Genomic DNA, 11,910 nt, shown 5'->3' on the forward strand with positions numbered 1-11,910 from the left:
TCCTCCTGCAGTACACTGGGGACTATGATGGCAGAATCTAAATGTTATATGATTTTGCTGTCCTTACTAAAGGAAATAGTTTGCTAAAATATTGGCAGACCTTTTGGGTTTTTAATCTTTTCATTATTTTTCTTTCAGTATAAGGCTTAAATTAAGCTTTTGGGATGATCTTACTCAAGTGAAACATTTACTAAGATTTCTATAAGCTTGCAGAAAGAGTCAGAATTTTAAGGTTAGAAGAGACTTTGGAAGCCATCTAGTCAAACTAATACCTGAAAAGAAAACCCCACAGTAACATACTGGCCTTTATTTGAATACCTCCAAAGAGGGAGAATCCATATCCATGGCCATTCATTCCATTGGTCAGCACTAATTATTAAGTTTTTACCAATAGAAAGTCTATTTTTGCCCCTTCACAACTTCAATCCATTGTTCCTAGTTTTATCCTTTGAGATTAAAAAAAAAACAAAAAACAGTGTGAATCCTTATTGCTCTTCAAATACTTGAAGTCAGCTATCTTGTTCCACCTTTTGGTCTAGAGAGGCCAAATATTCCCAGGTCCTTAAAATGATCCTCATGTGACATGAACTCAAGACCTTTCAAAATCCTGATTGCCCCCCATTCCCCACCCCCTTTCAATTCCTGCCCGCTTATCAATATTTATCCTAAACTATGGCACTTGTTTTTAATATTTCATGAGGTGATAGTGCTGATAATCAACAATTTTCCTCTGTAAGATTTTTAAAAATGAATTCATTTTCTGCCCTCTGATTGTCTATCTTTCCATTTGGCAGAGTAGTAAGTAACTGCTGATTGAGTCAGTTTCTAGGTTCTTCTGGCCTCCTCTCTTGTGATGTTTGTTTTAGAATAGTTAAATATACATTGGAAGGGGCAGCTCAGTGGCTCAGTGGATTGAGAGCCTGACCTAGAGATGGGAAGTCCTGGGTTCAATCTAGCCTCTGATACTTCCTAGTTGTGTGACTCTGAGCAAGTCATTTAGTCCTAAATGTCTAGCCCTTACTGTTCTTCTGCTATAGAAACAATATTTAGTATTGACTCTAAGATGGAAGGTAAGAATTTAAAAATATATATATCAGAAATGGTGATTGATACTCTGTGTTGATGTCTATTCTTTTAACTATTTCCCAATCTAGAGAATTAATACATATTGAAATAGGGTAGGAGGGGAGATTTCTTAATTACATATATTTTCTCATTTTTATTCTTTCTTCTACTTTAATTTTGACTTTTGATTCTTGTTCCACAAAATTTTTCTGAGTGTACAAAAACAATTGATTTGGAATTGGCTCTCATACTGACAGCCAGTTATTTATGGTTTATAAAAAAAACTATATATTTGGTTTCATTTTTCTTTTAACTTAAGTATTTACCATATCCAGCACCTTCTGACTCTCTCCATAATTAAAGTAATCATGATATATATGCAAGTCTTATGCTTCTTGATTGTTAGTTTCATTTTCCAATATATATTTTTACTGTCCTGTGTTACACCTAACCTTACACTAAAGGCACAAAGTATTAAAATATATTTGGATTGGGGCAGCTAGTGGCTCAGTGGATTGAGAATCTAGCTTAGAGATAAAAAGTCTTGGATTTAAATATGTCCTCAGACACTTCCTAGCATTGTGACCCTGGGGAAATCACTTAATCCCCATTGCCTAGACCTTACTGCTCTTCTGCCTTAGAACCACTACACAGTATTGATTCTAAGAAGGAAGGTATTCATATCTAACTATCATCTATCTGTCTATCTATCTATCTATCTATCTATCTATCTATCTATCTATCTATCTATCTATCTATCTATCTATCCATGAGCTTTTATTGGGTAGATCATGTCCTATTCTGGAGTCTAAATTAGTTGACTTCTGGCAAGATAAATGCATAAGTGTAATAAAAGTTATATTTGCTGATTGATTATTGTACCCCCTCATGTTTTATACCTTTTAGATGGCTACTTTCCTTGTCTAGTCTTAGCTCTGAGGCCAGCGTCAACCAACTCTCTTTTGCCCTTGGCTACAAATGGGGGGCCAGGTGCTAAAGTATGAGTGGATCAGCATGAATCCAGGCCCACAAGTGTGGGTATGGGGGAAAAACTCTTTAAAGAACATATTTCTTTGAGTACAGACAGAAGAGGAAAATCATTTTGGAAGATGAGAGATAACATTTGTTCAAAATAGTATACCTAGATGACCACTTTGTGGTGAATATAAGGTAGAGTCCAAGCAATAGAAGAATTTGGACAAAGTATCTGAAATTGTATGGATTTTTGCCTTTGATCTACTCTATAACAGTTATGATTTGGAAAATCCACTGATTGTTTAAGGTAGAGAAAAGAAGAATCCAAGGGAGGGGAACTCTATGCTGAGACCTTAGAGTATTTCACAGGCTCCCTGTATGCCTGAATCTATTCAGTTATGCCTAATAATTGCCTTAATTTTCCCCTTTGCTCTCAAGTTTTAATCCTGAAGGTGAAAATGCCAAGTAATCCATTTTGAGTATCTTGTTAATTAGAAAGCGACAACTTAAACTGGAGAAATAAATGAGAATCTACAAAGTAAGAGCTTACTGAGGAAGGGTGTATTGAACGAAGGCAAGCTCAGTTTAAGGCAGTTGGGATAATTGGGGTAAAGTCATCTGAGCATGCACCTTTTGTGGGGCAATGTTGGCTCACTTATTCTTTCCAGACATAAATGGCTCATAAATCTCATAGATCTGGTAAATGGTGATTTTGTTTTGTCAGCAGAAAGTAAGCACCACACTGAAAAATCTTCCAGATATTTGTATCTTAGCAGTTTTTCTTTCCTTACAAAAGTAGCTTTTTAGCCTAGTGGATGGAGTGCTGCCTCAGATACTTCCTAGCTGTGTGACCCTTGGCTAGTGACTTAATCTTTCTAATCTTAGTTTCTTCATATGTAAAATAGCTATATAGTTTCAGGGTGATTATGGGGATCAAAAAAACGACCTATGGGAAGAACATTGCCATCCTTAAAGTGCTATATAAAAGCGAGATATTCTTCTTCTTTTACTTCAGTATTAGCTGACTGTGTGACTTGGTCTTAAGCAGGAGTCCTTTTGCCACACTCAACTTACTTCAAACCAGCAAAATATGGTGGAATCATCAGTGCTGTGATTTAGTTGATCAGACATTAGCTTCCATTTGGTACCTGATGGAAGAGTTTAGCTTTCTCATATGCATGGGAAGCTCATCTCTAAAATAACAAGTGGCCATCTTGTGGTCTCATCCTCACTCTCTTCTCCACCACCTCAGGCAGAATACTAATACATTCAATGACAATTTATCACACATACAAACACACACACACACACACACACACACACACACACACACACACACACACACACACACTTTCCCAAACCACAAAGAAAAGAAATTGTTGGCAACTATTTTGTTTCAGATTGTACACATAATGACTCACTCTTGTTTTTAGCTGATGGACTTTTTTGGTAACAAGCCCGTTGGTTCTTCTAAAAGCACCTGGCTGCTACCTTGGGAGGGGCAGATCCTGTGGAAGTCAATAAATTGTGGGCTTGTGCATGGGAAGAGCAACCCATTCCTGATCCCATCTGCCTCTCCCCATTAAAAACAGTCCTCTCATCCCAGTGGTGTTCTGAATCACTTGGGAGGGAGAGGTCTGCTCCTTTGCTTTCCTGTACTGGCTTGTTCTCAGGGATAATAACCTCTCCTCTTACCCATGAAACAATTATGGGATGAACTTTCAATCGTCTTCTTTTTTTCTTAAGTGAAGGCAAGAAACTTGTATTATACTGACAACCCCCTAGAAAAACAATTATCTAGTTAGCGACTCTTCATAGTTTCTATGAATAGTTTCTTTCTGATCATAAGCAGCTTTGAGCCCATCCCAAATGGCTCCTGATGTGTCCCCTCTGACATACAGGGTTGACAATGCTTTCTTTGAACAGAGCCCTTCTCACCATAATTCCCTTTATTTGGACTCTCACATAAATCTGAGTGCTAATTTGTGGAGAAGAGGAGATAGGTCTTAAATAAGTGTGAGATGCTCATATTTTTCCTCATTGGCAATCAGAATCAACATTACTGTGTTTGATAGAGTGTCTTTTTTTTTTTAAAGGCCATGGGAAGGAATACAACATTTCCTTGGCTGATAAACATTATGTTGGATTCCCTGCAGCAGAGTTTGTTCAGAGTCCTTGGGAATAAACAGTCACCAGATGGATGGACCAGAAAACTTCATGACTCGATTGGTTGCAAAGGGGCCTCTCAGTTCAAAGGTAGAAGCCTGAACATGCCCAGTGAGTGATTTTGAGATATGTTAAGACTTGGGAAAGAAATCATATAACATCCATTCCCTTTACTCACCTTTCTTTTCATAACAAATTCCAAAATGTGGATGTGGAGAGATAGCAAGGGTATTGGAAATTAAGGACAGCTAACTCCAAATAGTCAAATTCCCTCTGGTCTTAATGAATTAAAGTTACTCTCATCATATCACATTCCATAAGGAGGGCAGATGATTTTTTTTCTAGGCTAGATAACTGGCAAGAGCTTATTAACAAAAATCAGTATCTTAACATGGTTTCTCAGAGCATTTTGCCAGGATCTCGCCTTTGATGAATAATACTCTCTTTTGTGTCTTAGTTATTTGTGTCCCTGAATTTCCCTCCCATTGGATTGAAAGGTCCTTGAGTATAGGATGTATGCACTAATTAACTATGTAACCTCAATAATTAGCACAATATTTGGTATTTAGTAAATATTTATTTTTTTTTAAATTATATCAAGTCACCATCCATTTACTTCATCTGATTTAGAACTGCAAGAGACCCTAGAGGCCATTGAGTCCAATTTCCAAATTTTTAGATGAGCAAACTGAGGCACACAAAGGTTAAATGAGTTGCCCAAGGTCATGCAAGCTTATGTCTGAGGTAGGATGTGAACTCAGGTCTTCCTAACTTCAAGACTTGTACTTTATTCACTATGACATCTAACTGCCTTTTATGATCAAGTCATTTGATCGGTTTTAAAATTTTGTTTTGTTTTCTACAGGAATTTGTGAGACATAATCTGCAATATAATAATAGCTAACCAGAAGATGAATGAGAAGAAATAGGCAGTAACATGTTCAGAAGAGTAATGGTATATCAAATTCACCATATTGCAGTAACAAAAAATAAGAATGAGGCTAACAGAGAGCAGAGGCATCAAACGCACACAACGCATGTGTTATATGTGGTCCATAACAGTGATGTGTGCAGCCTGGACCAGATTAAAATGCATTGGGGATTAAATAACCTAATCTCAGAAAAGGAAATAAATTTAGTTGGACTTTCTGGTGTTGATGGATTCTCAGAAGAATTTTATCAAACTTTCAAAGAAAATTTGTCTTTTTTTTTAAAGAAAAAATTTTTTTAATTTAAATTAAATTAAAAAAAATTTTAAAGAAAATGTGTCTATACTTTACAAATTATTCTTAAAATGGAAAAGGAATTCCCATACTAGGAATTCTCTACCTAGGTCCTCTGGATATTCTTGAACACCTATACCAATTTCCACCTACAACAAAGTTCATATGTCAGGAGAGCATTGTGTATGACTTCATTTTGGATGTATGTCTTAAATTTAGTGTTCAATAGGTCCAAACCCTTGAGCTGAGGCAAGGCATTGTAGAGATAAATCCAGGTGTATTTTACATAAAGTGTAACTTAAGATGCCCTGAGACCAAAACACTGGCCTCTACAAATATGTTAGCCTGTGGTGAAGTTCTCTTTCTTTTAATTTATGTATCCTGCAATCTGTCACACTTCTATTACATTCTTCCTGCAGAACTCTTAGAAGGCTTTGAACAGAAGGCGTTTTATGCCTGAGTAAGCTCTATTGAAACTTGATTTAAAACCTGTTGATATTTAGAAGGGTGGGTCCGAAAAGGGGAAAGAGCTCCATAGAGAAAAGGGGGTGGGGAAATTAGTAAGATATGACCCTTCCAAGAACCATCAAAAGCTGTTTTCTGGAGAGCTCACACATAATCAACAATTAAAGAGAAACCAGTCAATAGGGTCAATGGAAAACTTTTAAAAGACTGAAAATGTAGCAGCATTTTAATTGGATAATCACTTTTGTTATTATATAAGATAATGGGCAGCTAGGTGGTACAATGGATAGAGTACCTGGAGGTTCTGGACAGGCCTGGGGACAGGAAGACTCATATTCTTGAGTTCAAGTCTGGCTTCAAGCATTTACTAGCTGGGTGACCCTTTTGCAAATCACTTAACCCTCTTGGCCTCAATTTCCTCATCTGTAAAATGAACCAGGGAAAGAAATGTCAAAGCACTCTAGGTCCTTGCCAAGAAAACCCCAAATGGGGTTACAAAGAGTTGTAAATACTGAAATGACTGAACAACAAAATAATCTAAGGCTTCTATAACCAGCCCAGTCCTACTATCCTATTGGCTTGTGATGCTGACCACTGAGCAGGATCAGGGACTGACCTTCTTTCCAGTTATACCCTGCTTCTCCTTTTTTCAGTGACTGAAAATCAAAATAAGCTTGCCATCGCTACCATGAAGGACATTATAATCTAAGTGTCCTAGGGCTCACTCAGGTTCCTTGTGCTGACTGTCTAGGCTCCAACTCTGATCATTGCAAATCCCTGCTCCCTTGTATTCCATCCATGACAATCCCTTTCCCTCTGGTGCCCTAACTCATTTTATTCTCTTTACTTTTCCACTAGATCCTCTGAAACCATTTTCCTCTTCTAATAAATTATCCTTCATTTTAGCCCTATACCTTTCCTGAAATAACTTTGTATTTGACTAAATGGCCCCAGTAGAATCTTTTTGCCTGAAAGGCAGGGGCTCTTGTGTTTTGTATTTGTATCCCCAGCACAGAGACCAAGATACAGCAGGTGCTTAATAAATGCTTTATTGATGTGATAATATGAAAGCACATTATCTCATGCGTCATTCCTCTACTCAATAAATCCCAGTGCTGCCTTGCTATATATTGGGATAAAACGAAATGTTTTCTATTTGTATTTAAGGATTTTTTCCAGCCCTACTGTACATTGCTCTCCTTTATGTTCTTTATGTTTCAAACTGGCTGTTTTGCTCTACCAATATAATATACCATCTCCCATATTTATTGTTGCTTGGTCATGTCTGACTCTTTATGGTCCCAATGGTCATACTGTCCATGGGGTTTTCTTAGCAAAGATACTGGAGTAGTTTGCCATTTCTTCAGGGGATTAAGGCAAACCAAAGTCAGCGGACTTACCCAGGTCACAGAATTAGTGTCTGAGGCCAATTTGATCTTAGATCTTCCAGACTCCAAGCACAGTGTACTATACACTGAATCATTTAGCTGCCACGGCCATAATTTTTTATAAGTTGTTGACCATGTTCTGAAATGCACCCACTGGTCATCTCTGGTTCTTAGAATCCTTTTCTGCTTTCAAAACTCAGCTAGATTGCTCTTTCCTGCCTGTGACCTTTTCTGATCTCCTCAGCTGCTAGTATTTGTCCCCCTAAAATTATCTTGTATTTATTTTATCTACTTTCTATCTGTCTTTTATTTGTTTGTTTGTTTATGCTTCGTGTTGTTTCCCTAATAGTATAAAAGCTCCTTGAGGTCAAGGACTGCTGCATTTCTGTCTTTGTGCCCCTATTGCAAGGGTTCTTCATCTTATTTTGTGTCATGGAGTCCTTTTGTAATCTTTGGAAGTCTATGGACTCTTCTCAGAATAATGTTTTGTTTTGTTTTGTTTTGTTAACTTTTACCTTATGCCTTAGAATCAATATCAAGTATTTATTTGAAGGCAGAAAAGCAGTAAGGGGTAGACAATTGGGATTAAAGGGTCATACAACTAGAAAGTATCTTAGATCATATTTGAACCTAGACCTCCTGACTCCAGGCCTGGCTGTCTATCCACTGTGCTACATGGCTGCCCTTCAAAATAATGCTTTTAAATGCATAAAATAAAATATGTAAGATTGCAAAAGAAATCAGTTATATTGAAATGAAGATTAATTTTTTTCTTTTCTTAATTTGCAAGTTTTCTGAAATTCATTTACAAATTCATCAGTCCTACCCCCACCCTCCTTAAGAACTCATATTCTAGTGCCTAGTATAGCATATGGAATAGAGTATGTACTTTACAAAATATTCATTGATTGATTATTGAATTGAATATTGGGAAATTTTTGCCAACCTCCCCAGTAAGTGTATCTTTGGATATTTAATAAGTACAGTTCTCTACTGAATTTCACAATTGGAAGAGACTTCAGTTGACTTTTATGCCAAAATTGAACTAGTTTTCAGGCTAATATAATGGTTAAATCTTATAAGCCACTACCTTCCTCTTGATCCATTCATGTCCTTGGAGTCACAAAGATTCAATCAAACATGACTGAACTGAACACCAAGCCTTCCTTGGGAATGGAGAGGCAGGTTCCCTTTTCAGAACCTCTGAGGACCCACGTCAGTGGAAGAGTGAATCATTTAGCTTAAAAGAACCAAGAGGCTCTGTCTGACTAATCCTTCATGCATGACATAAAACTGATTAAGAGCTGAGAGAGTGTTTTGGTGAAAGTTACTTTTCAGTCCTTGGGTTTTCTTGGGCTTGTGTCAGGAATCTCTGAGTAGTACTATTGCAGAAGTATGCATTTCATTTTGATTATTCATTATAAAAGCAACTGTGATTTAAAGCTACGGTGGGGGGGTTTGCTTTGTTCTCAAGGGAAAATAACCCAAAATAATCAAATGAACAAGGAGAGAATGTTTTCCCTTCAGGATGGATATTTCACAAAAGTGCAAAAAAAGTTGTTGAATATTTGTAAGTGACCATATATATTTCCCTTTTATAAGAAGGAAGCATTTCTAAATTTATTAAAATAAAGTGCTTTCTCTATCTCATCAGTGACGTATTTAATTTATGACTTACAAGATGGAGTCTAGAGATTTGCTGGAGGCATGTTGAGGGTAAATGACTTCTCCAAGGTCATCCAGATAATAAACATCAAGGAGAGAATTTGAACCTTTCTAACTCTAAGCCCTATCAATAATAGGACATATTATCATCAGAAAGTCTGAACATTTCACTTTTGGTTCTGAAAATGCTTCAGAGGTTCTCTTAGGTCTGCTTAAAACAAAATATGAGCATCTCTGCTTGACATTCAAAGACGTTCATAATCTACCTCCAACTTGTCCTTCCTCTCCAATATATACTCATTATTTATTCCAGTCAAACTGGCCTCTTTGCTTTTTCCTAAACATGGTATTCAATCTCCTTCCTCTCTGCTTCAGAACAGGTTGTTCTCCATGCTTAGAATGCTCTTCCTCCTTATTTTTGCTTTGTGGGATTTCTAGTTCTCCTCAAGGCTCAGTTCAAGTATTAACTCTATCTAGGACTTTCTTGATCAACCTCCTCCACTCACCCCAATTAACATTCCCTCAACCCTGAAATTAATACATATATATATATAATATGCAAATTATATGAATAAAAAATTTTATTTGTTATTATAGGTATTATTTCTCTCTAGGACAATGGTTCCCAAACTTTTTTGGCCTACCGCTCCCTTTCCAGAAAAAATATTACTTAGAGCCCCTGGAAATTAATTTTTAAAAAATGTTAATAGCAATTAATAGGAAAGATAAATGCACCTGAGGCCATCACCGCTCTCCTGGATCGCTGCAGCACCCACCAGGGGGTGGTGGCAGCCACTTTGGGAATCACTGCTTAGGAGAATGTAAGCTCCTCAGGGGCAGGAATTATTTTGACTCGGTACTTAATAAATTACTTAATAACCACTCAATAAGTCACAGGTTAAATTTTTTACAACTGAATAAAAATTGAGCAACGAACCTTCATTAATGTGTCACTTTTCCACAGTACACAATCTTGGTAGTCATGAAACTGAGTAAAAAGATAAGAAAATGGCTAGTGAGGAGAAATTGGGCATTAGGTCCTTCTTAGCCATCTTTAGTCTTCTCTATTATGTTCAACCTGTACACTTAGAGTTGTAGACTGGGAACAAATCAGTGAACCTATGTTTCATCTGAATAAATGAAAAAAAAAGCCCAAAATAAAGTAATTGTTAAGTGCTTCCTGCATGCCAGGCACTGGGGATAGAAACAGAAAAGCAAGAGTTCACATTCCGATTGGGGTAGACAATCTAAAACTGTACTTTCAACCCGCTTAATCTCAGGGTTGTTTTGAAATCCAGTTTCCCTAGAGCACTGGCCAAAAAGAACCTTTGCTGTCTACTGTAAAGACCCTAGAAAAAAGAGGGCATTTTGTCATTACAGGTTCTGAAAATGCTAGAGGCAAAGGATTACCTTCGTTAAAAGTAACTGTAATTACCACAGGAATTCACCTTGCAGGCCATGACAAATAGCCCAGTGTTCTACCTTCAGAGCCTGATTAGAGAGTGGGAGGTACAGATGGTCCAAGAAGGTTAATTGGTCTTTACCTTATTATTTCTATCCATAGTCAATTTTCATATTCATTGTGTTGAAGAAGGGGCAATAAGTACAGTAAAATAATGAAATGTACAACTAGTTTGAAATTGATTCTCAAACTCTTCTTTTGTCTAAGTTCTACATTTTTGAAGTTATAGTGTGAGCAGGGACCACATCTTGGTAAAACCATCCTGGCAAATGGCTAAACTAGTCTGAGGGTAACCTGCCTTTTGGTGATCTAGGAGAATGTCTACTTCAAGCATGTGAAGACTCTCCTTGGCAAAATGGGTGGATGGGAACAATTTATTCCAATGTTCATGAAGAAAGTTGAAGCATGCATTGAGGATCTCAAGAGCGTGGTAAGACATTATAGAAGTCTGCCAACGTCATCCACTGCATTCGGGCCATTGCCAGTCATCCTGGCTTTTCTTGCTACTTGACTTCAATGACTCTGGGAGAGACAGTAAGGCTTACAATTTTGTGTAACTCTGCCTCACTAAAATCCAGTTCTTATACAAGTCAAGAAAGGTACCTCTTCTTAGAAAATGAAGGAGGAATGACAATAACATGTTTTTTGGGGGAAGAAAAAAATTAGTTTCATCGCCATTCCTTTGCTCCTGGATAGTTTTCAAGGCTCTATGAAATAGGTAAGAGGTGAATAAGAGGTAAGAAATTTAAAGAGAGTTTAAATAATTCATGTTTATTGAGATCTGTCTCAGGAAGCTTGGAGGACTGTTGATATTCATAATGTTTTAGCTGTAGTATATGGGAAATAAGAAAATACTTCTTGCTCTTAATCTCTAGGTGGTATTGTAGAATGTTATATTACTAATATTCATGCCATGCCATTTTGGTAAATTTGATGGCATTTTAGTAAGTGCCTTGACTTTGATCTAATTTCCAATTGCATATTAAAAGTCAATACAGAGGGCAGATAGGTGACTCAGTGGATTGAGAGCCAGGACTAATGATGGGAGGTTTTGGTTTTAAATATGATTTTATAATGTATATATAACCCACATGAAATTACTTGTCAGTTCAGGAAGAGGGGAGAGAAGGAAGGAAGGAAGACAATTTGGACCTTATAACTTAAGAAACTTATATGGATTACATTACTATTTATATATGATTGGTAAAATAAAATATCTTTTATTTTTTAATATTTAAAAAATGAAATCTGATTTTAGATAATTCCTAGCTGGGGGACCCTGGGCAAATCACTTAACCCCATTTCCACTCTTTTGCCTTGCAACCAATATACAATATTGATTCTAAGACAGAAAGTAATGTTTTTTTTAAAGTAAATACTATAAGACTGAAAATCAAAATTTTATAAAAATGAATATTGTCTTTTTTACATGAAATTGGAAAAATAATTTTAAAAAAACAGAGAAAATACAGTAGTTGTGGTTCATGGCTATAATTCTTCC

Source organism: Gracilinanus agilis, chromosome 4 (assembly GCF_016433145.1).
Source record: "Gracilinanus agilis isolate LMUSP501 chromosome 4, AgileGrace, whole genome shotgun sequence".
In the NCBI taxonomy this organism is placed as follows: domain Eukaryota; kingdom Metazoa; phylum Chordata; class Mammalia; order Didelphimorphia; family Didelphidae; genus Gracilinanus; species Gracilinanus agilis.